We start from the raw sequence: 25,097 nt of genomic DNA, 5'->3' as shown, positions 1-25,097 counted from the left end.
TTTTGCATGAGTCGAACTCAAAGAACTGAAACATTTTCTACATACTGTCGGAAGGCGCAGGGGGTCCATCATTGACGGAAGGTACATGTCACCGAGGTTCCTAGCCTCGGTGAGATAGCAACCGGTAGTTTAGTGTGTCAGCAGCAGCTAGGCTGGCTGACAGTGTTTTTTACTTAGTGTGGCTGTAAAGCCGATCCGGGCTGGTTCTTATTGGGAGCAGCCAAAGAGCAGGGTGGGTGGCTGTTCCCCACGTTCCAGGCCAGGTTTTGGGCTGGGAATTAAAACCCAGCCAGCAGTCACAGCTGTGTGTGGATTACCCTGCAATTTCAGAGTGGAGCTGTGAAGCACCGTGGTCTTGGGTTCCAACCAGTTGGTAGCGTGCTGGAGAGCCGCACGCTCAAAATCAGGCGCCCTAAAGCCTGCTGTGGACAGCTGTGGATTGCCATGGACAAAACAGTCCGCCAGGTGACACGTTTGTGCTGTGGACTTTGTGTGGTGTGAATTAACAGTATACAATGAGGCAAACAGCCATCTGAAAACAGTTAAAGCTGCCATTGCCAAACGGCTGTCAGCAGACTAATATAGCTAATGCAGCACCCTCAGGCCCACTGGTGATAGTTTTAAAATTAGAATTTAAGTAGGCTAGTTACTAGTTGTTAATATTTATTAAATTTAAGTAAATAAAAGTTAATTTTTACCAAATAAGACCACACACAAAAAATAAATAAGTGCACGCCAAGAGTAGGCAACCAATGGTCTTAGGACCAAATGTAAAATAGAATTAACACCAGGACTCTGCACAGTTTTGTTTTTGCTTTATTGCTTTTGTGTGAATAAACACTGAACTTTTGCTTTACTACCGTGTTCTTGCCTCTGTACTGCGTCCGCTTACCCTGTCTACCAGAAAAAATCCCTACAATACACAAAAGAGCCATTACTCTCAAATATTGTTCACAAATCTGTCTTAATCTGTTAGTGAGCACTTCTCCTTTGCCGAGATAATCCATCCCCCTCACAGGTGTGGCATATCAAGGTGCTGATTAGACAGCATGAATATTGCACAGGTGTGCCTTAGACTGCCCACAATTAAAGTACACTCTTAAATGTGCAGTTTGATCACACAGCACAATGCCACAGAAGTCGCAACATTTGAGGGAGCGTGCAATTGGCATGCTGACTGCAGGAATGTCTACCAGAGCTGCTGCCCATGCAATGAATGTTCATTTCTCTACCATAAGCTGTCTCCAAAGGTGCTTCAGAGAATTTGGCAGTACATCCAACCGGCCTCACAACTGCAGACCACATGTAACCACACCAGCCCAGGACCTCCACATCCAGCATGTTCACCTCCATGATCGTCTGAGACCAGCCACTTGGACAGCTGCAGCAACAATTAGTTTGCATAACCAAAGACTTTTTGCACAAATCTCAGAAACCGTCTCAGGGAAGCTAATCTGCATGCTCGTCATCGTCATCGGGTTCTAGACCTGACTGCAGTTCGTCAACGTAACTGACTTGAGTGGGCAAATGCTCACATTCGATGGTGTCTGGCACGTTGGAGAGGCGTTCTGTTCACGGAGAAGTCCCGGATTTCACTGTTCAGGGCAGATGGCAGACAGCGTGTGTGGAGTTGTTTGGGTGAGCGGTTTGCTGACTTCAACGTTGTGGATCGAGTGGCCCATGGCAGCGGTGAGGTTATGGTCTGGGCAGGCATATGTTATGGACAATGATCACAGGTGCATTTTATTGATGGCATTTTGAATGCACAGAGATACTGTGATGAGATCTTGAGGCCCATTGTTGTGCCATTCATCCACGTCCATCACCTCATGCTGCAGCATGATAATGCATGGCCCCACATTGCAAGGATCTGTACATAATTCCTGAAATCTGAAAACATCCCAGTTCTTGCATGGCCAGCATACTCACTGGACATGTCACCCATTGAGCATGTTTGGGATGCTCTGGATCGGCGTATACGACAGCGTTTTCCAGTTCCTGCCAATAGTGATGGCCAGTTCGCAGTGTTCGCTGACGAACACATGCGATCTGCCATCTTTATTCCCAAGCCCGGCGATGCAGAGGTAAGTCCTTACCTGTGCCTGCGCCACGAGCCGCTCTGAAATACATGCGGTCACCGGGAGCAGGCCCGATGAAGGCTGTTCTCAGAACTGCCTGCTCCCGGTGACCGCATGTGTTTCAGAGCGGCTCGCTGCGCAGGCACAGGTAAGGACTTACCTCTGCATCACCGGGCTTGGGAATAAAGATGGCAGATCGCATGAGTTCGTCGGCGAACACTGCGAACTGGACATCACTGCCTGCCAATATTCTGCAACTTTGCACAGCTATTAAAGAGGAGTGGACCAACATTCCACAGGCCACAATCAACAACCTGATCAACTCTATGCGATGGAGATGTGTTGCACTGCGTGAGGCAAATGGTAACAACACCAGATACTGACTGGTTTTCTGACTCCCCCCGCCCCCCAGTAAGGCAAAACTGTGCACATTTCAGAGTGCGCTTTTATTGTGGGCAGTCTAAGGCACACCTGTGCAATATTCATGCTGTATTATCAGCACCTTGATGTGCCACACCTGTGAGGTGGGATGGATTATCTTGGCAAAGCAGAAGTGCTCACTAACACAGATTTAGACAGATTTGTCAACAATATTGGAGAGTAATGGGTATTTTGTGTATGTAGAAAATGTTTCAGATCTTTGAGTTCAGCTCATGCAAAACGGTAGCAAAACCGAAAGTGTTGCGTTTATATTTTTGCTCAGTGTATATGCAAGCTAAATGGGAAGCACTCTATATTTGGCGACACATGAAGGTAAAAATAATAATAGAAATAATAATATTTTATTAAATAGCACACTAATTGTTAAAATATTAAAACTGAATAAACAATACAATAATATAACATACAGTCCTGACCAAAAGTTTAAGACCACTTGAAAAATGGCAAAAAATCATATTTTACATTGTTGGATCTTAACAAGGTTCCAAGTAGAGCTTCAACATGCAACAAGAAGAAATAGGAGTGAGACAAAACATTTTTTGAGCATTCAATTAATTGAAGATAACGATTAAACTGAAACAGGCTGCTTTTCAGCTGATCAAAATTTAAGGACCACATGCCTTTAAAAAGGCCAAATCTGTGCAAAGATGTGGATTCATTGTCATTTTCTGTCAGGTAGTCACACGTTGTGATGGCAAAGGCAAAAAAACTCTCCCTTTTTGAACGTGGTCGGGTTGTTGAACTGCATAAGCAGGGTCTCTCACAGCGCGCCATCGCTGCTGAGGTGGGACACAGTAAGACATTTGGAATTTCTTAAATGATCCTGAGGGTTATGGAACAAAAAAGTCAAGTGGAAGACCAAAAAAAATTTCATCAGCACTGAGCCGGAGGATCCAATTGGCTGTCCGTCAAGACACTGGACGATCCTCGACCCAAATTAAGGCCCTTACTGGTGCTGACTGCAGTCCCATAACCATCAGATCGCATCTGAGACTGAAGGGCTTCAAAAACAAAAAACTTCTTCAAAGACCTCGTCTCCTTGAACACCACAGAACTGCTCGTTTGCACTTTGCAAGAAAGCACCAAACATGGGACATTCAAAGGTGGAAGAAAATTATATTCTCTGATGAGAACATTTTTTACCTTGATGGTTTCCAACGTTACTGGCATGACAAGCAGATCCCACTTGAGATGTTTTCTACGCGCCACAGTGGAGGGGGCGCCATAATGGTCTGGGGTGCTTTTTCTATTAGTTGAACAATGGAGCTTCAGGAAGTGCAAGGACGTCAAACGGCCGCTGGCTATGTCCAGATGTTGCAGAGAGCATTCCTCATGACTGAGGGCCCTCGTCTGTGTGGTAACGACTGGGTTTTTCAACAGGACAACACTACAGTACACAATGCCCGCAGGACAAGGGACTTCTTCCAGGAGAATAACATCACTCTTTTGGCCCATCCTGCATGTTCCCCTGATCTAAATCCAATTGAGAACCTTTGGGGATGGATGGCAAGGGAAGTTTACAAAAATGGACAACAGTTCCAGACAGTAGATGGCCTTCGTGCAGCCGTCTTCACCACTTGGAGAAATGTTCCCTCTCACCTCATGGAGACGCTTGCATCAAGCATGCCGAAACAAATTTTTGAAGTGATAAACAATAACGGCGGAGCTACTCATTACTGAGTTCATGTTTGGAAGTTGGATTTCTGTTTTGGGGGGTGTGGTAAGGTGAACAGAAAAGTGTATGGTAAAGTCCTGGAAGGGGTGTATATCCCACCCAGCTTCCTCAACTGGGTGAGGTAAATAAAATCCAGAAGGTTAAAATGGTCTCAGCAATGTCTAGGTTGCTGAGACAGTTTTGTTAAGTTTATAGACTGGATTTTATTGGACTGGGAGAAGGTAGGATTGGTAGAGGGACCTCCCCAGTCCACCCCATTCCGGGACAGGTTTTCCCCTAGCCTGAGGGATCCCAGCTGAAGCCAGCTGGGATCATCAAGGGGAAATAAAGCACAGTCCAGGCTGTCAATCTGGGGAGAGTAATGCCTGGAGAAAGTCTGGGAAGCTGGCTGCCCTGCTGGCTACAGAAGCCGAATTCTCTGTGTGAACGGTGTTCAATAGGTGAGTTAGGAATTTCACTGTATTAGCCAGAGCCCAGACGGGCAGGTGTTTATTTTAGTTTGGTTTATGTTTTGTGGTGTTGGACCTTCACCTTACCCTGTGAATTATAACTGGGGTTGCCTGTATTGCCGGAGTTTGATAAATAAAGCAACATTTGGACTTTAACCCTGTGGTCTGCAAGAGAATCTGTCATTGCCGCCCTACCTGAGAGTGTAACCCCTTACAATTGGTGTCGGATGTGGGCAAGCGGGCCTGCTGAAAAAAGGCAATAGCAGATTGCTAAGGGCAATGGCGTGACAGTTGATGATTTAATGTCCTGGGTAAAAGCTGCAAATACAATGCAAAGTGCATCAAGTCCCATGGAGGATATGATGAAGCAGCTGGTTCAGGCAAACCTAAGGCAACAACAGGCCATGGAGCAACAGCAGAGGTTGCATGCAGAGGATAAAAAGAGACACGAAGAGGCCTTACGTGTCCAACAACAGGCTAATACGCAGAAACAACAGGCCATGGCACAGCAGCAGGAAACTAATCGTTTGTTGATGGAGCATATTGCTGCAATAAGAGAGATTGCTGTAACGCCAGCCCCACAAGTGGGGGAAAGCCCCCCAGAGACTTTGAATGTGAGGAGGGTTGTGCAGCGGGCCTTGCAAAAACTGACACTTGATGATGATATCGAGGCCTACCTGACCGTATTTGAGAGGGTGGTGGAAAGAGAAAGGCTGCCAATAGCAGAGTGGGCAGAGGTCCTTGAGCCCTTTTTGTCCGGCGAACCACAAAAGGCCTACTATGACCTCAGGGAGCAGGATGTCTGGGACTATGTCAAATAAAAAATGGAGATCCTGGCTCGTTTGGGCGTTACACCGGCGGTTCGTACACCGGCGGCACATGGAGCTACACCATGGACAAGCCTGCCCGATCTCAGATGTTTGACCTCCTCCATCTTGTACGGAAGTGGCTGGAACCTGAGTCTTCTACACCGGAACAGATAATGGAGAAAGTAGTGGTGGCTCACTACTTCAGAGCCCTCCCGGCGGAGCTACAACGGTGGGTCGGACATGGAGACCCCAAAACTGCGGATCAGCTCGTGAACATGGTGGAAAGGTTCCTGGCGACTGAGGACTACCTCTGTGATGTCCCTACCACACCAACACCTCCCCGGAGTGCCCGACCTGTGTCATCTGTGGGTAAGAGCGTTCCGGCTGTTGGGGGTGTGTGGAAGGGTGGAGGAGGGAATAAGGCTCTAGAGGTTGGGCGTGGGGATAAGGCTGAGTTTCCCGGGCAGTCCAGACCCAGAGAGGTCTTCTCACCTAGAAGACCTGGGGCGACCCAGTGCTGGAGGTGCCGTGAGTGGGGACACATTGCTGCCTATTGCCCTCTGACCTCAGAGCCCATGGAGTGTGCCGGGAACCGGAGACAGTCGTTGTATGCGGTGCCAGTGTGTGCGGCCTCCCCAGGACTAGAAACTGAGCCGCAGATGTGTGCCCTGGTGATAAATGACTACTCTGTCAGGGCTCTGTTGGACTCCGGTAGTCTGGTCACCTTAGTGCATGCCAGCTTCGTGGCTGGGAATTATGTGCCCGACAAAAGAGTAAGTGTGCTGTGCATCCATGGGGATGCAAAATCATACCCGGTGGCTTGTGTTAAGCTGGAGACTCCGGCTGGGACTGTATCCTATGAAGTCAGGGGCGTAAAAAGACTTATGCATGATATGATATTGGGCCGGGACTTCCCCTTGTTTTGGAAGTTGTGGGAGAAGAGAAACATTCCTGCAGAATCTGTGCCGTCTCCTTTAAATAATCATTGCTATGAGGGGCCCATTGAATCCAATGGTTTAAAGGAAGAGACCATTGAAAACAATGGTGCCGATAAGGTGCAAAATGAAGATGTCATGGTAACTGAAATGTCTGATGAAAATGTGGGGTTATGTGACATACTTGATAATGACACTTTTCCATTGCAGGTGTTAGCTGGTGAAGATGAAGCTTCCCCAACTGGGGAAAATGTGTTGGACTTAGGGGTGTCTCGGGGTAACGTTGGTACAGAGCAAATGAGAGACCCCACTCTCATGAGTGCTCACGGAAATGTTACCATGATAGATGGTGTACCACAGGTACCAGAGGCTGACCACAAATTTTCGCATTTTGCCATGAATGGAAACCTGCTTCATCGAGTTAATAAATGCAACAATGAAATTGTGGAGCAGCTTCTGGTGCCAAAACCCTATAGACGTATGGTACTAGATCTCGCACATAACCACGTACTTGGGGGTCATTTGGGTGTTAGCAAAACACAGGAGAGGATACTACAAAGATTTTTCTGGCCTGGAGTATACAAGGAAGTGAAAATATACTGCGAGTCCTGCCCAACCTGCCAGATAAGTGCCCCGACCTCACATTTCCGGAGTCCCTTGGTGCCTCTTCCCATCATTGAGGTACCTTTTGAAAGAATTGCCATGGACTTGGTGGGTCCCATTGTTAAGTCAGCTAGGGGGCACCAATATATCGTGGTTGTGTTGGACTATGCCACACGATACCCGGAAGTGGTACCCTTGCGAAACATGGCGTCCAAAAATATTGCCCGGGAATTATTTTTCATGTTCTACCGCACGGGGATCCCTAAAGAAATTCTCACGGACCAGGGTACCCCCTTTATGTCGAAGGTCATGAAAGAGTTGTGCAAGTTGTTTAAAATCACCCAGATACGTACCTCGGTGTACCACCCACAGACAGATGGTCTGGTCGAGAGGTTTAACAAGACGCTGAAACAGATGTTAAAAAAAGTGGTAGAAAAGGATGGTCAGGACTTGGACTGGCTCCTGCCATACCTTATGTTCTCTGTTAGGGAGGTGCCTCAGGCTTCTACAGGCTTCTCACCATTTGAGTTACTATATGGCCGTCAACCGAGGGGTTTACTCGATGTAGCTAAAGAAACCTGAGAGACTGAGGCTACTCCCTATAAGAGTGTCATTGAACATGTGGCTGACATGCAAGACAGGATAGAGACAGTGATGCCCATTGTTACAGAACATCTGCAAAGAGCCCAGGAGGCTCAAAGCAGGTTTTATAACAGGTCTGCCAAGGTAAGGGACTTTAATCCCGGGGACAGGGTCCTGATTCTAGTAGAAAGTAAGTTTCTGGCAAAGTGGCAGGGTCCCTACGAGGTTGTGGAAAAAGTGGGCGAGGTGAACTATAAGGTGCACCAACCAGGAAGGAGAAGACCCTACCAGATTTACCACGTAAATCTGATCAAGCCATGGAAAGATCGGGAGTCATTGGTGGCCGCACAGACCATGAGTAAGGAGGTGTCACCACCAATTCCTCCGGTAAAAATTTGTGAGGCATTGTCAGTACCCCAGAAACAAGAAGTAAATGAGTTTCTACAGAAAAATAGAAGAACGTTTTCTGACCTACCAGGCCGTACCCACCTGATAGAACATTCCGTGAGAACTGAGCCCCACAGTAAGGTGAATCTAAAGCCCTACAGGATACCAGAAGCACGCAGAAAAGCGGAATCCTCTGAGGTCAGGCGCATGCTTGAGTTAGGGGTCATTGAGGAATCTACCAGTGAGTGGTCAAGCCCTATTTTCTTAATCCCGAAGCCTAATGGGACTTGGAGATTTTGTAATGATTTCCGGAAGCTAAATGAGGTATCAAAATTCGATGCGTACCCCATGCCCAGAGTAGATGAACTAATTGAGAGGCTTGGGAAAGCAAGGTACATCACGACCCTTGACCTTACAAAAGGGTATTGGCAGATACCATTATCAGATGATGCAAAAGAAAATAGGGCATTCTCCACTCCAGAGGGGCTGTTCCAGTACACAGTGATGCCGTTCGGGTTACATGGAGCCCCTGCTACATTTCAGAGGTTGATGGACCTGATCTTGAAGCCACATCGTGACTACGCTGCCGCTTACCTTGATGATGTGGTCATTTTTTCATCTGATTGGAGAAGTCACCTCTGGAAGGTACAGGCCGTTATAGACTCCATTAGTGATGCTGGCCTAACCATAAACCCTGAGAAGTGTGCAGTGGGTCTAGAGGAAGCAAAATATCTTGGCTACATTATTGGTAAAGGGCTGGTTAAACCCCAGATCAATAAAGTAGAGGCAATACAAGACTGGCCTAGGCCCTTAACAACAAACAAGTCAGGGCCCTCCTTGGCATAACAGGGTACTACCGCCGGTTCATACCGAATTTTGTCTTGATGGCAGCACCATTGACTGACTTAACTAAAGGCCCTAAGTCAGTAATGGTGAAGTGGACCCCAGAGGCAGTAAAGGCCTTTCAAAGCCTAAAGTCCGCTCTCTGTCAACAGCCGGTGCTCATTTCCTCAGATTTCAGAAAAGAGTTTCTGGTCCAGACTGATGCATCTGAGACAGGCTTGGGAGCGGTCCTGTCACAGCAGATAAATGGGGAAGAGCACCCAGTGATGTACCTAAGTAGGAAGTTGACCCCAGCAGAGAAGAATTATGTCATAGTGGAACGAGAGTGTCTAGCCATTAAATGGGCTCTGGAGTCACTTAAATACAGGTATTACCTGCCGAGTAGGAAATTTCTGATAGTAACAGATCACGCTCCTTTAACTTGGATGAAACCAAACAGGGAGAAAAATGCAAGAGTGACCAGGTGGTTTCTCTCCCTGCAAAATTTTAATTTCAAGGTTGAACATAGGCCGGGGAAATTACAGGGGAACGCAGATATTTTGTCCAGGATACACTGCTTGTTGGCTAAAAATATCCAGACCTCCGGTCTGGAGAAGAGGGGGGGGGGGGGGGGGATATGTGGTAAGGTGAACAGAAAAGTGTATGGTAAAGTCCTGGAAGGGGTGTATATCCCACCCAGCTTCCTCAACTGGGTGAGGTAAATAAAATCCAGAAAGTTAAAATGGTCTCAGCAATGTGTAGGTTGCTGAGACAGTTTTGTTAAGTTTATTGGCTGGATTTTATTGGACTGGGAGAAGGTAGGATTGGTAGAGGGACCTCCCCAGTCCACCCCATTCCGGGATAGGTTTTCCCTTAGCCTGAGGGATCCCAGCTGAAGCCAGCTGGGATCATCGAGGGGAAATAAAGCACAGTCCAGGCTGTCAGTCTGGGGAGAGTAATGCCTGGAGAAAGTCTGGGAAGCTGGCTGCCCTGCTGGCTACAGAAGCCGAATTCTCTGTGTGAACGGTGAGTTAGGAACTTCACTGTATTAGCCAGAGCCCAGACGGGCAGGTGTTTATTTTAGTTTGGTTTATGTTTCTTGGTGTTGGACCTTAACCTTACCCAGTGAATTATAACTGGGGTTGCCTGTATTGCCGGAGTGTGATAAATAAAGCAACATTTGGACTTTAACCCTGTGGTCTGCAAGAGAACCTGTCATCGCCGCCCTACCTGAGAGTGTAACCCCTTACAGGGGGTTTAGTTTTTTTTTTTGAGGTGTGGTCCTAAACTTTTGATCAGCTGAAAAACAGCCTGTTTCAGTTTATTCGTTGTTTTCATTAAATTGAATGCTCAAAAAATGTTTTGTCTCACTCCCATTTCTTCTTGTTGCATGTTGAAGCTCTACTTGGAACCTTGTTAAGATCCAGCCTTGCTAAATATGATTTTTTGCCATTTTTCAAGTGGTCTTAAACTTTTGATCAGGACTGTATGAGCAGTGAAATGGATAGTATCAATGTTCATTCATTAAATGCCATGTCATCCTAATAGCGCTAACATAAATTTTCCACGTCTAAGTGACCAGTCTTGTCGTGCCAAATAAAACAAGAATGAGACCTCCAGGTAGCATGCAATACAGTAACTGGTTCAAAATGCCATGGGATAAATGCTTGTTTCAAATTGAGGAAGGAGTATTTTTAACCCCTAAAACGCGTCTGACACTGAACAGTGAGGATTAAAAGAATAGCGGTTACAAGGATAATCCGAGATTACCTACAACAAAAGAGTGCAAGGCATTTTTTTCAGCTGTAATACTATCACGACCGGCGTGCCGATCACATACGTGTCGCAAAGGGAGGGAAAAGGGAAGGCCCTGTCCAAGGGTGACCCCTAACTCGCCTAGAGACTGGCATCTGACTGCCCTGACGTCCCTAGACGGGTTTTTAACTCGTACGCCGATCACGCTGGCTTTCCTTAAGATGAGCCCTAAGTAGTGAATAGGGAAGTGGGAACACTAGTCCGCACCACTAACACTAAAGGGAAACACCAGGGAGAGGACAGACAATACTGACTAAACACATAATCCCAGGTGGGCGACAACAGCGGACAACAAAAGACCAACAGGTATCCGGAGGGTAATGCTCTGGTACGAGATTAGGAATAACAGCTACACAGCTCCAGTGGGTCAGTATAGAAGTCCATGCAGGAAGCTCTATATCTGACAACCAGAGAAGTGGGAGAGGGGAATATAAAGAGGTTGGGAGTGCCGGACAAGAAACAGCTGAGGAGAAGAAGCTACAGATCCCTGAGTGAGACAAAAAGGATTGCAAGGCAAACACAGAAAGCTACCATTAAGTAACAGCGCGATCTTTAGACATAGAGCGCGCAGCCACCCGCTGCGACTTCCTGACCCCGGGTATAACGGAGTCATACGTGGCTCTTGACACCCTCATAACAAATACCTGCTGTTGAATACGGAACCATGGACACGCCCCCTGTAGTCACATGACAGTCAGGTGATACGTCTTGAGGGGCATTGCGGACCACGTGTGACGCCACACAGGTCCTGCAACGAGAACCTGCGTTATCTAAACATCGCTACAAGATAACTCAACAAGTGGATTACAGACATCCTGTTCACCTACTGTGAATAATTTTAACCACTTCAGCCCCCTTAGCTTAAACACCCTTAATGACCAGGCCACTTTTTACACTTCTGCACTACACTACTTTCACTGTTTATTGCTCGGTCATGCAACTTACCATCCAAATGAATTTTACCTCCTCTTCTTCTCACTAATAGAGCTTTCATTTGGTGGTATTTCATTGCTGCTGCCATTTTTACTTTTTTTGTTATTAATCGAAATGTAATGATTTTTTTGCAAAAAAATGACATTTTTCACTTTCAGTTGTGTGTGGTACTTCCGGAAACACTCTCCAAAGCATAGGGCAGGGTGGTCAGGGCAGTCAGGACAGAAATAGCGGGTGTCACGCCTTATTCCACTCCTGCTACAGACACAACATCTTTTTCGGGGTGACGGTTGGGTTGAGGTACCAGCAACGACACTGGGGAAATGTCGCTCGTATAGGCGGCTCACTACACTGGCGGATGGGGCCACGGAGATGTCTGCTCCTCTGCTGGAACCAACCGACCAAAAGGACCAGCAGAGGAGCAGATAAGCCATTTAACACCTTATATTTATAAATATAAGGTGTTAGATGGCTTCTGATTCGATTTTTTAAAAATCAGCAACCTGCCAGCAACGATCATTGGCTGGCAGGTTGCTAACGAAATACTCCTTAAACTTTTGCCGGCCCGCGATGCGCATGCGCGGGCCGGCTTTGAGCGAAATATTGCGTCTCACGAGATGACGCGTATATGCGTGACTCTGCGCAGAGCTGCTGCCTCCGGAACGCGATCCTGCGTTAGGCGGTCCGGAGGCGGTTAAACAAGCGATGAGCCCTGGAGGGGTAAGAGATATCTTTCAATTTATATAATGATATCCACCACAATTTAGGTTGAGTTCACATCAGCGTTCAGCCTTTCCGTTCTCCTACTCCGTTATTGGAAAGGCTGAACGCTGATGTGAACTCAGCCTTATATATAAACTGGATTATGATGATTACCAAACTTCACACAGCAGCAGTGCCAATTTATCCCATGGCATTTTGAGACCAGTTACTGTACTGAACGCTACACCAGGGAGCACCCCCACTTAGTTCATTCACTTACTCACATTTCCGCTCCAGCACAGGGGGTGCTGAGGGGTGTGCACTAGTGATGGACGAACATCTGCCGGGATGGTTCGCAAACACGATCGGGCGAACGCGATTAAATGTTCGCGAACCACAAGTTTGCGGCGGGTCCCATTTATTTTAATGGCAGGCGTACCTGAAAAACCTTCAGCTCATATTTGCAGCCAAGAAATAATTACTAGAAGTGCACAAATAGTCCCACAACATGGACAGTGACATAACACATGTATTATTCGAATTTGCAATCTCCATTCATTATTTTTTTCAATAGAAAGTATATTATAACATTGTACAAGGAAGGAAATCCATTAGAATATACATAAAGATAAAACGTAACCTTTAATAATTTTACTATGAGGGTCCATTCACACGTCCCTAAGTGTTTTGCGGATCCGCAAAACACGGACACCGGCAATGTGCATTCCGCAGTTTGTGGACCGCACATCACCTGCACTATAATAGAAATTGCCTAATCTTGTCTGCAATTGCGGACAAGAATAGGACATGTTCTATTTTTTTGTGGAAACGGAAGCACAGATGTGGAAGTGCGGATCCGCAAATGTGGATGTGGATCCGCAAATGCGGATACGGACAGCACATTCCGGCCCCATTGAAAATGAATGGGTCTGCACCTGTTCCGCGGACCCATTTTGCGGACGTGTGAATGGAAAAGATATCCCTCAAAATGAAAATAAATTAAATTATTAAAGTTAAGCAAAAAGCATAGATGTGGTAGGCAATAACAAGTGCTCGGCGGCACTAAATCAGGTGCTCGGCGGCACCAAATCAGAAACCATATGTCCTACCACAATCCGGGGGGTTCCAGTGCACATCCATGAATCCGGAGGGAAAGCAAAAAACATCTATCCCTGGGCTAGATGATGATGTGGTATTGAAGGACAGGGTGGGCAAAGAACTGTCCCTGATATTGCCCTACAGGGGGTTGCTATTCTGGCCCTGATAGCCTAACCACAGACCACCCGCCCTGATAAGAGCAACCCCATCTGGAACCCTACCCTATATAAACATGGCCTAGTAAGCCCCTAGGCCCCGGACTTCCAGGTAATCCCTATATAGATCTATGTTTTTGACTCATTATAAAATTATATTATAAGTATATCACACCCCTCTGTGTATCACACATATCGATAGCATACCTATACTAGTCCTTAACCACTTGCCATCTGGGCCATTTGCCCCCTTCCTGACCAGGCCTAATTTTGCAAAACTGACATATCTCACTTTATGTGGTATTAACTTTGGAACGCCTTTATTTATCCAAGTCATTCAGAGATTGTTTTCTCGTGACACATTGTACTTCATTCTAATCATAAATTTGAGTCAAAATATTTCACCTTTATTTATGAAAAAATCCCAAATTTACCCAAAAATTTGAAAAATTTGCAATTTTCTAAATTTCAATTTCTCTGCTTTTAAAACAGAAAGTGATACCTCATAAAATATTTATTACTTAACATTCCCCATATGTCTACTTTATGTTGGCATCATTTTGGAAATGTCATTTTATTTTTTTAGGACGTACGAAGGCTTAGAAGTTTAGAAGCAATTCTTCAAATTTTTAAGAAAATTGCCAAAACCCACTTTTTAAGGACCAGTTCAGGTCTGAAGTCACTTTGTGGGGCCTACATAGTGGATACCCCCATAAATGACCCCGTTGTAGAAACTACACCCCTCAAGGTATTCAAAACCGATTTTACAAACTTTGTTAACCCTTTAGGCGTTCCACAAGAATTAAAGGAAAATGGAGATCAAATTTTAAAATTTCACTTTTTGGCAGATTTTCCATTTTAATCAAATTTTTTCTTTAACACATCGATGGTTAACAGCCAAACAAAACTCAATATTTATTACCCAGATTCTGCAGTTTACAGAAACACCCCACATGTGGTCATAAACTGCTGTATGGGCACACGGCAGGGCGCAGAAGAAAAGGAACTCCACATGGTTTTTAGATGCCATGTCCCATTTGAAGCCCCCTGATGCACCCTTACAGTAGAAACTCCCAAGAAGTGACCCCATTTTGGAAACTAGGGGATAAGGTGCCAGTTTTATTAGTACTATTTTTGGGTACATATGATTTTTTGATCATTCATTATAACACTTTATGGGGCAAGGTGACCAAAAAATTGGTTGTTTTAGCACAGTTTCTATTTATTTATTTTTACAGCGTTCACCTGAGGGGTTCAGTCAAGTGACATTTTTATAGAGCAGATTGTTATGGACGTGGCGATACCTAATATGTATACTTTTTCTCATTTATTAAAGTTTTACACAATAGTAGCATTTTTGAAACAAAAAAATGATGTTTTAGTGTCTCCATGTTCTAAGAGCTATAGTTTTTTTTGTTTTTTGAGAGATTTTCTTATGTAGGGCCTCATTTTTTGCGGGATGAGGTGACGGTTTTATTGGTACCATTTTGTGGGACATACGCGTTTTTGATCACTTGGTGTTGCACCTTTTGTGATGTAAGGTGACAAAAATTGCTTGTTTTGACACAGTTTTTTTTTTTTTTACGGTGTTCACCCGAGGGGTTAGGTCATGTGATATTTTTATAGAGCTGGTTTTTACGGATGCGGCAATACCAAATATGTCTATTTTATTTTGTTTTTTCTATTTTTAACATTTTTTTTTTATTCCTTACTTGGGGACTTTTTTTTTTTACATGTGAAACTTTTTTTTATTTTATTTTTTCAACCCTTTATTTTTTATTTTTTTTAGGGTTACACTTTTCGTCCCCCATAAGGTCATACAAGACCTCTGGGGGACATTTGCTTCACTTTTTCATTTTTTTTTCACTGTTGATTTCTCCTGTAACTGGGGCTGACATAGTAGCCCCAGTTACAGAAGAAATGCACCCCCCAGAGAGGCTGTACAGCATAATACTGCACTGTACAGCCTCAGTGCAGGGCTGATCGAGGTCTGTGAAAGACCTCACACAGCTCCTGCACTCTCCCGTCACGGCGGTCACATGACCGCCGGGCCGGAACAGGAAGCGCATAGCGCTTCCTGCTCTGCATACACAGCGCTCGGTGAGCGCTGTGTATGCAGCAATCCAGAAGGCAGGGACACCTGGGCACTGTCCCTGCCTTCTCTCTGGGTTGCCCTGCTGTCACTGACAGCGGGCAACCCGATCAGCAGCTGCACGATTAGCGTGCAGTTGCAGTTTCTGAACGGACGTTTTAAAACGTGCGTTCAGAAATAGAGATCCACCCATAGGACGATTATATCCTATGGGCGGACGGGAGGAGGTTGACCAAACAACCGCAAACAGTCCATTTGCCCAACCGCAAACTTCCCATTTGCACAAGGTTGGATACCAAGCTAGCCATGTCCCGTTGATGTCATTAAAGGTTTCTTCCTCCACCAAGCCACGTACAACACCAAGGGTCCCCGAAAGGTGAATTGAATAGATTTTTCGAATGGGGAGATGGTTAAAAAAACGCTGGCTCCCTCCCCTTTCTTTGAATCCACGCCACGGTCACTGCGTCTGCACCGTGCAATTTACTGTCACACCCGTATTTTCTGTAGTACTATTCTCATCAGTTTAATCCCTGTATGGTCCCCAATCTGAGATCAATTTATTAAATTGATTTTTCAAACGCGGAGATGGTTAAAAAAACGCTGGCTCCCTCCCCTTTCTTTGAATCCACGCCACGGTCACTGCGTCTGCACCGTGCAATTTACTGTCACACCCGTATTTTCTGTAGTACTATTCTCATCAGTTTAATCCCTGTATGGTCCCCAATCTGAGATCAATTTATTAAATTGATTTTTCAAACGCGGAGATGGTTAAAAAAACGCTGGCTCCCTCCCCTTTGTTTGAATCCACGCCACGGTCACTGCGCCGTGCAATTTACTGTCACACCCGTATTTTCTGTAGTTCTCTTCTCATCAGTTTAATCCCTGTTACGTCCCCAATCTGGGGTCCATTTATTAAATTGATTTTTCGAACGGGGAGATGGTTAAAAAAACGCTGGCTCCCTCCCCTTTGTTTGAATCCATGCCACGGTCACTGCGTCTGCGCCGTGCAATTTACTGTCACACCCGTGAGTGGCATTTTCTGTAGTACTATTCTCATCAGTTTAATCCCTGTATGGTCCCCAATCTGGGATCCATTTATTAAATAGATTTTTCGAATGGGGAGCTGGTTAAAAAAATGCTGGCTCCCTCCCCTTTGTTTGAATCCACGCCGCGGTCACTGTGTCTGCGCCGTGCAATTTACTGTCACACTCGTGAGTGGTATTCTCTGTAGTACTATTCCCATCAGTTTAATCCCTGTATGGTCCCCAATCTGGGATCCATTTATTAAATTGATTTTTCGAACGGGGAGATGGTTAAAAAAACGCTGGCTCCCTCCCCTTTGTTTGAATCCACGCCACGGTCACTGCGTCTGAGCCGTGCAATTTACTGTCACACCCGTGAGTAGTATTTTCTGTAGTACTATTCTCATCAGTTTAATCCCTGTATGGTCCCCAATCTGGGGTCCATTTATTAAATTGATTTTTCGAACGGGGAGATGGTTAAAAAAACGCTGGGTCCCTCCCCTTTGTTTGAATCCACGCCACGGTCACTGCGTCTGCGCCGTGCAATTTACTGTCACACCCGATATGAGTGCTATTTTCTGTAGTACTATTCTCATCAGTTTAATCCCTGTTACGTCCCATGTCAGGGTGGGATTGCTTTTTGTTAAAAAAATTTTAGGCCGGGTACCTTCGACTGCCTTCACAGTGACAGACCAAACTCTGATACACCAAACTAAATTGATTTTAGGAACCGGGAGATGGAAAAAGCAGCTTGGTCGGTCCTCTTACTCCCAAGTTGGGGCACTGCTCGTGCACGGAGCAATGTGCTGTGACACCCTATATGAGTGGTGTCTTAACTAGTACTATTCCTATCAGTTTAATCCCTGTTACGTCCCCTATCCGGGGACGTGTGTCGAATTGATTAACGATTATCGAATTAACGAACCATTACGACATCCTGGAATAATTTAGTTCTGAGCTTTGTACTTTCTTTGTATTGGAATTGATGGGGATTTTTTAAATTGTCTGCATTATTTCTAATAAACTATTAAGAGACTTTATTATGATTTTTTTTTATTTTATGTATTAAAAACCCACCCATACAACTTAAAAAAAAAATAATAATAATAATAATTTATGTTTTTTCTATGAAAAATTATCCAACCAATCGCTTTTGGTCTGATCATAATGAAGCAATAGCCTTATCATCTGGGGTGTGGCAACATTGCCAACACACTCGTAGAGGTGATGATCGCTTCATTGTGATAAGCAAGCCCCTTCACCACAACAAGGTAACGATTACGAAGGGGAATTGACACTTGTATGTGCCTTTTTGTTTTGTTTTTGAAGCCACAGTGCAGCACCAGAGGCCAGAAAAATTAGGCATGTACACATGCCTGAAAAATAATGTTATTGCTGCAGCCGCTGTTGTAGCAGCGGCCGGAATAATTGATGTTTTCAAGGCAGAAAGGTGACTAAAACATTGCGGCTTGAACCCTAGTTGGTGGTGGAGAATTCACGAAAGTCATCCGGTATGCAGACATTAAATACAGCAGCGTGGGGACCATTTTGAGGGCAAGGCATGTCATCAGGCCTTTTGTTAGTCAAACGTATCCCCCACTGTCAGTCCCTTCGGGATCCATGCCTCATTCATCTTAATGAAGGTGAGGTAATCGACACTTTTTTGACCGAGGCGACTTCTTTTGTCAGTGACAATGCCTCCTGCTGCACTGAAGGTCCTTTCTGACAGGACACATGAAGCGGGGCAGGCCAGAAGTTCTATCGCAAACTGGGATAGCTCAGGCCACAGGTCAAGCCTGCACACCCAGTAGTCAAGGGGTTCATCGCTCCTCAGAGTGTCGATATCTGCAGTTAAGGCGAGGTAGTCTGCTACCTGTCGGTCGAGTCGTTCTCTAAGGCTGGATCCCGAAGGGCTGTGGCGATGTGTAGGACTGAAAAAGCTCTGCATGTCCTCCATCAACAACACATCTGTAAATCGTCCTGTCCTTGCCGCCGTGGTCGTGGTAGGAGGAGGATTACTTTCACCTCTTCCCCTGTTAGATTCCCGTTGTGCTGTGACATCCCCCTTATAAGCTGTGTAAAGCATATTTTTTAGTTTTGTTTTGGAACTGCTGCATCCTTTCTGACTTTCGGTAATTTGGTAACATTTCCGCCACTTTCTGCTTATACCGGGGGTCTAGTAGCGTGGCCACCCAGTACAGGTCGTTCTCCTTCATCCTTTTTATACGAGGGTCCCTCAACAGACATGACAGCATGAAAGACCCCATTTGCACAAGGTTGGATGCCGAGCTACTCATTTCCCATTCCTCGTCCTCCCTGATGTCATTGACGGTCTGTTCTTCACCCCAGCCACGTACAACACCACGGGTCCCAGATAGGTGACAACAACGAGCACCCTGGGATGCCTGCTGTGGTTGGTCTTCCTCCTCCTTAAAGCCACATTCCTCCGCTGACTCCTCTTCCTTATACTCCTCTTGCAGCGTTGCCGCAGGTCCGGCAAGCGATGATGACAAGGCTGTTTCTGGTGGTGATGGTGACCACAACTCTTCCTCTTCACGCTCATCTACAGCCTGATCCAGCACTCTTCGCAGGGCACGCTCCAGGAAGAAAACAAATGGGATGAGGTCGCTGATGGTGCCTTCGGTGCGACTGACTAGGTTTGTCACCGCCTCAAAAGGACGCATGAGCCTACAGGCATTGTGCATGAGCGTCCAGTAACGTGGCAAAAAAATTCCCAGCTCCGCAGAGGCTGTCCTAGCACCCCGGTCATACAAATACTCGTTGATGGCTTTTTCTTGTTGGAGCAGGCGGTCGAATATTAGGAGTGTTGAATTCCAACGTGTCGGGCTGTCGCAAATCAAGTGCCTCACTGGCATGTTGTTTCGGCGCTGAATGTCGGAAAAGTGCGCCATGGCCGTGTAGGAACGCCTGAAATGGCCACACACCTTCCTGGCCTGCTTGAGGACATCCTGTAAGCCTGGGTACTTAGACACAAAGCGTTGTACGATGAGATTCAACACATGTGCCATGCACGGCACATGTGACAACTTGCCCAAATTCAATGCCGCCAACAAATTGCTTCCATTGTCACACACCACTTTGCCGATCTCCAGTTGGTGCGGGGTCAGCCACTGATCCACCTGTGCGTTCAGGGCGGACAGGAGTTCTGGTCCGGTGTGGCTCTCTGCTTTCAGGCAAGTCAACCCCAAGACAGCATGACACTGTCGTATCCGGGATGTGGAATAGCCCCTGGGGAGCTGGGGGGATTCAGTTGATGTGCTGCCAGACGCCGCAGCAGAAGAGGACTCAGCCGAGGAGGTTATGGAAGAGGATGGAGAAGGAGGAGTAGAGGAGGTGGCAGTAGGCCTGCCTGCAAGTCGTGGCGGTGTCACCAACTCCGCTGCAGAGCCACGCATTCCATGCTTGGCAGCCGTCAGCAGGTTGACCCAATGCGCAGTGTAGGTGATATACCTGCCCTGACCGTGCTTTGCAGACCTGGTATCAGTGGTCAGATGGACCCTTGCCCCAACACTGTATGCCAGAGATGCTATGACTTCCTTTTCAATCACTGAGTAGAGGTTTGGGATTGCCTTTTTTGAAAAAAAATTTCATCCGGGTACCTTCCACTGTGGTGTCCCAATAGCGACAAATTTTTTGAAGGCCTCAGACTCCACCAGCTGGTATGGTAAAAGCTGGCGGGCTAAGAGTTCCGTCAAGCCAGCTGTCAGACGCCGGGCAAGGGGGTGACTCTGTGACATTGGCTTCCTACGCTCAAACATTTCCTTTGCAGACATCTGGCAGATGAGATGGAACTGCTGAAGGTGAGAGGCGGAGTGACGGGTGGTTGAGAGGGGGCAAGGAGGACAGCAGTGGTTGACGTGGCTGAAGATGCTGGACCAGGAGGAGGATGGTGGCTTTGAGCTTGTGTGCTGCTTCTACTCGTCATCATGTGTTGATCCCATAGGCGTTTGTGATGTGCGATCATGTGCCTTCGCAAAACAGTTTTACCTAGGTGGGTGTTGGATTTCCCACGACTCAGTTTCTTTTGGCACAGGTTGCAAATGGCATCGCTGTTGTCAGAGGCAGACACACAAAAAAAATGCCACACTGCTGAGCTTTGCAATGACGGCATTCTGGTGGTGGCAACAGCGTGTGTTGATTGGCGTGCTGTCTGGCTGACCCCGGGTGCCGATACATGCTGTCTGACTGTGCCACTAGCTCCTTGCGACGACCTCCCCCTGCTTCCAACTCGTCTCCTCCTTCTCTCTGTCTCCCCTTCTGAACTTCCCCCTCTTCTTCTTCTCTTCGAGCAGGCACCCAAGTGGCATCCACGGACACATCGTCATCATCAACCACTTCACTTGTATCTGACACCTCAGCAAAGGAAGCAGCAGCGGGTACATCATCATCATCATCATCACACTGTACGTCCATGTGTGTAATGCTGCCTGACTGAGACATATCACTGTTATCTCCATCCTCTGGCAATAATGGTTGCGCATCAAATGATGTGTAAATAACTCCTCTGAGGGATCAAGTGAAGCGGCTGTGGTGACTGTGGTGGTAGTGGTGGTGGTGGCGGCGGGCGGGAGAGTGGTAACTTGAGAGCAGGTGACCAAAGCTGAGCTGGAGGAGGATGGTGCGTCAAGGTTCTTAGCGGAAGCTGTTGAAGATTGGGTGTCCTGTGTAAGCCAGTCAACTATTTTCTGAGAATTTTTTGGGTTGAGGGTACGTGGCCTCTGAACACTGGGCATTATTCCAGGGCCAGTGGAAATCACAGCACCACGACCACGATGTCCCCTGCGGCGTGGCCTGCAATTTTTTATTATTAGATAAGTGTTACTATGCGTGTAAGGTACTGTGCCACCCTATATAAGTGGTGGGCAGTGGGCACAGTACAGTCTGTGTGGGCCTGACACACACTGGCTTGCAACTGTGATTATATCACAGAAAATGATTAAATAGAATTATTTTTTATCTGCGAGGTATTTGTGAGTGAGTGACACCCTGTAACGGTATGAGTAGAGGCCTAGCCACTAGCCAGTGGCCACAATACAGTCTGTGTGGGCCTGACACACACGGGCTTTAAAATGTGATTATATGACAGAAAAAGATTAAATAGAATTTTTTTTTATCTGCAAGGTATTTTCTGTCACACCCTGTGTTGAGGAAGGGTTGAGATGCATGCATATATATATATACATATATGCATGCAAACACGTGCATGCATGTATGATATATATATACATGCATTAATGGTCACTTCATAGGATGATGTGCGCGGATGTGCCCAGCATCTGCACACATCTGCCCTTAGTGGCCCACAGGGTTTATGGTGGCCCCTGTGGGAAATATGTGGCCCCTGTGGGGAAAATGTGCCCCCTTTATGTCCCTTTCATACATATATATATATGTGCCGCCTTATATCTGTCCCCTTATAGTTAGTATATATTTCCTGTATGACCGTGTATATATTGGCCCTGTATGGCAAGTGGGGACAAATGCATGTCCCCTGTATGTGATGCCCCAGATATATGCGATGGTGTGTGTATATATAGATATGTGTGTATGTATTTGCACACGTGTCTATGTATATACACTTATGTCAGCATGACAGTATGTATGCTGGCTTATTGCTGCCCATTCATACCCCCGGTTTTGTATGTGTATGTGTTTATAGATGTGCCCCAAGCATCTGTGGATATATATATGTAATACGTACTATGTATATATGCAATTCCAACTCTTATCAACAGAGTTGTTTAGAGAAAAACTTGTGCTGATAGCCTGTAGGATAACAGCTGATTAGCATCTAGTCCCCTTTTGTTCAGGCCCCAAAACAATCAGACTCTCTGGCACCGTATGTGAGGGGACTTTCTAACCAGAGACATCAAATACCTGTTTTGCACACCTCTGCCCATGGCTAAACTCCATGCCCCTACTCCCAGCATTTTTGGGACTAGGGGGAGGACTCTTGGGATTGTAGGAAGGCACACTATGATGTCACATGCCTGAGGAAGGAGGAGGGGGCTGTTTTTGGGCTATAACAACCCAAACCGGATAGAGGTGTGGCCTCTTGCAACTGGACTAGAATCAGAGACACATGGGAGAGAGCAGCTCCATGACAGGCACCTGGAGAAGGCCGGCCTACTAACTCTGGAAGGATTAAGTATCTACCTGTCTAGCCCCTACCTACCCCTCACATACCCCCTATACCCCCAATAATAGTCCCTTCCCTGCCACCAACACATCCCATTTCAATCCCTATAACTATACCCATACCCCCTACAACCCCTTTGTAACGGTCGCGTACACACACACACAGGGGGGAGGGAAGTGACCACTGCGCTCCACCCTTACCCCTGGCCCTGCCTACTTGCCTCGCGAGTCCTAATGACAGGGGACAACTGGACAGCAATCACTAACTTGGAATAAGTGCAGGGATGACAGACAGACAAACAACAGGACGTGAATGGACCGAGTCAATACCAGGAAAGCTGCAAAGTACAAATGGAGCAAGCAGAGAATTGTCAGGACAAGCCGGGGTCATAAATACCAGGAGAGCAGAGAAGTACAAGAGGAGTCCTAAGAGAGTAGTCAGGTGGGAGCCGAGGTCACAATACCAGGACGGATGCGCAGTACAGGAGGAGCAGGCAAAAGGATGGTCAGGGAACAGGATCAGGTAAGTATTCAGCAGTCCAACAAATAGCCAGGAACCTAGAAATTAACAGGCAACCTGTAGCCAGCAGGCTGCCTGTATTTATAGTGGGGAGTGAGGGTCATGTGACGTGGCCAGCGTCACATGACCGACAGACCAACCAGTCGAGCACCGAGTGATCAGCTCGGCGCTCAAGGCAGACTAGGAGCAGGGAGACACCCAGCTAGTAAAGCCGCCCTGGGAATGAGGTCAAACACAGAACCTCATTCCAAAAGCTAAGCAACAGTTCTGCGGGCAATGGGTGACCGAGTGCACCTTTGGAACCCCGTGACAGTACCCCCCCTTTTACGAGGGGCCACCGGACCCAAGACTTCAGGCGATGGCTTTTCAGGGTGTTCTAAATGAAATTCACGAACAAGTCTAGGAGCATGAACCTCCCTGGCAGGTACCCAAGATCTCTCTTCAGGTCCATACCCCTTCCAGTGAATCAGGTACTGCAAGGAATTACGCACCTTCCTGACATCCACTATTTTAGACACCACATACTCGACAGCATCATTAACAAGAACCGGCGGAGGCGAGGCTTTTGATGGTACTACCGGTTCAAAATATTTTTTAAGCAGAGATTTATGGAACACATTATGAATGTGGAATGACTCAGGCAGCTCCAACCTAAAAGATACCAGGTTAATCACTTCCGTGATCTTATATGGTCCAATAAAACGAGGAGCAAATTTTTTAGAAGTTACCTTGAGAGATAGATTCTTGGAGGACAACCATACTTTATCCCCAACCTGAAAGTTTACCCCCCTTGAACTTCTCCTATCGGCCTTGAGTTTTTGAGAACATTGAGCCTTTTCTAGGTTCGATTGAACCCGGGCCCAAACTGTGCACAGTTCGGAGGAGAGTTTATCCGCTTCAGGGTTAGAGGAGGAGACGGACGACCCAGAATGAAAACGGGGATGAAAACCATGGTTACAAAAGAAAGGGGAGACCCCAGCAGAAAAATTGACATGGTTATTCAAAGCAAATTCAGCCAACGAAAGGAATTTGACCCATAATTGCTGGTCATCAGCAACATACAACCTCAAGAATTGTTCCACAGACTGATTAAGGCGTTCAGTCTGCCCATTACTCTCAGGATGGTAGGCGGAAGAAAAAGACAATGAAATTTTACATCTTTGACAGAAGGCCCTCCAGAATTTGGACACAAACTGCACACCCCTGTCAGAAACAATATTTTCCGGGATGCCATGTAAACAAACAATCTCTCACAAAAATAGACGCCAGGGTTTTAGCATTCGGAAGTTTAGACAGGGGAATGAAATGAACCATCTTGCTAAACCTATTGACCACTACCCAAACCACAGTCTTACCCTCCGCCATCGGTAGGTCAGTTATAAAGTCCATCGAGATATGGGACCAGGGTCTACTGGGAATGGGTAGGGGTCGTAGGTTACCAGCAGGGCGAGTCCTAGGTGTCTTGGACCTGGCACAAACCTCACAGGCTGACACGTAGGACTTGACATCCCTAGTTAGAGTGGGCCACCAATAAGATCTAGAAACCAGATCCTTAGTGCCCTCAACACCCGGATGTCCACAAAAGGCAGAATCGTGACACTCACCCAACAGCTGGAGACGAAATTGTACGGGAACAAACAACTTATCTGTTGGGGTGGATACCGGTGCCAGATGTTGTTCAGACCTAATGCGAGCCGAGATATCCTGGGTAAGAGCTGCTAAGAAGATTTTTGCTGGTAGGATGGATTCAGGTGGTACCTCAGTAGGTTGAAAAGCCTGGAAGCTCCGAGATAATGCGTCCGCCTTCACATTTTTACTTC

At 46.5% G+C, this 25,097-nt stretch overlaps 1 protein-coding gene across 3 annotated transcripts in view; it reads right to left on the bottom strand.

The window, feature by feature from the left end:
* MOCOS (molybdenum cofactor sulfurase) overlaps nucleotides 1-25,097 on the bottom strand; it is a 1,795,153-nt gene that overhangs the window by 917,238 nt on the left and 852,818 nt on the right. The window lies entirely within an intron of this gene.

This window comes from Bufo bufo, chromosome 5 (assembly GCF_905171765.1).
Source record: "Bufo bufo chromosome 5, aBufBuf1.1, whole genome shotgun sequence".
In the NCBI taxonomy this organism is placed as follows: Eukaryota; Metazoa; Chordata; class Amphibia; order Anura; family Bufonidae; genus Bufo; species Bufo bufo.
Note: the sequence above shows the minus strand (reverse complement) of the source record. Positions and strands in the feature narration are given on the sequence as shown.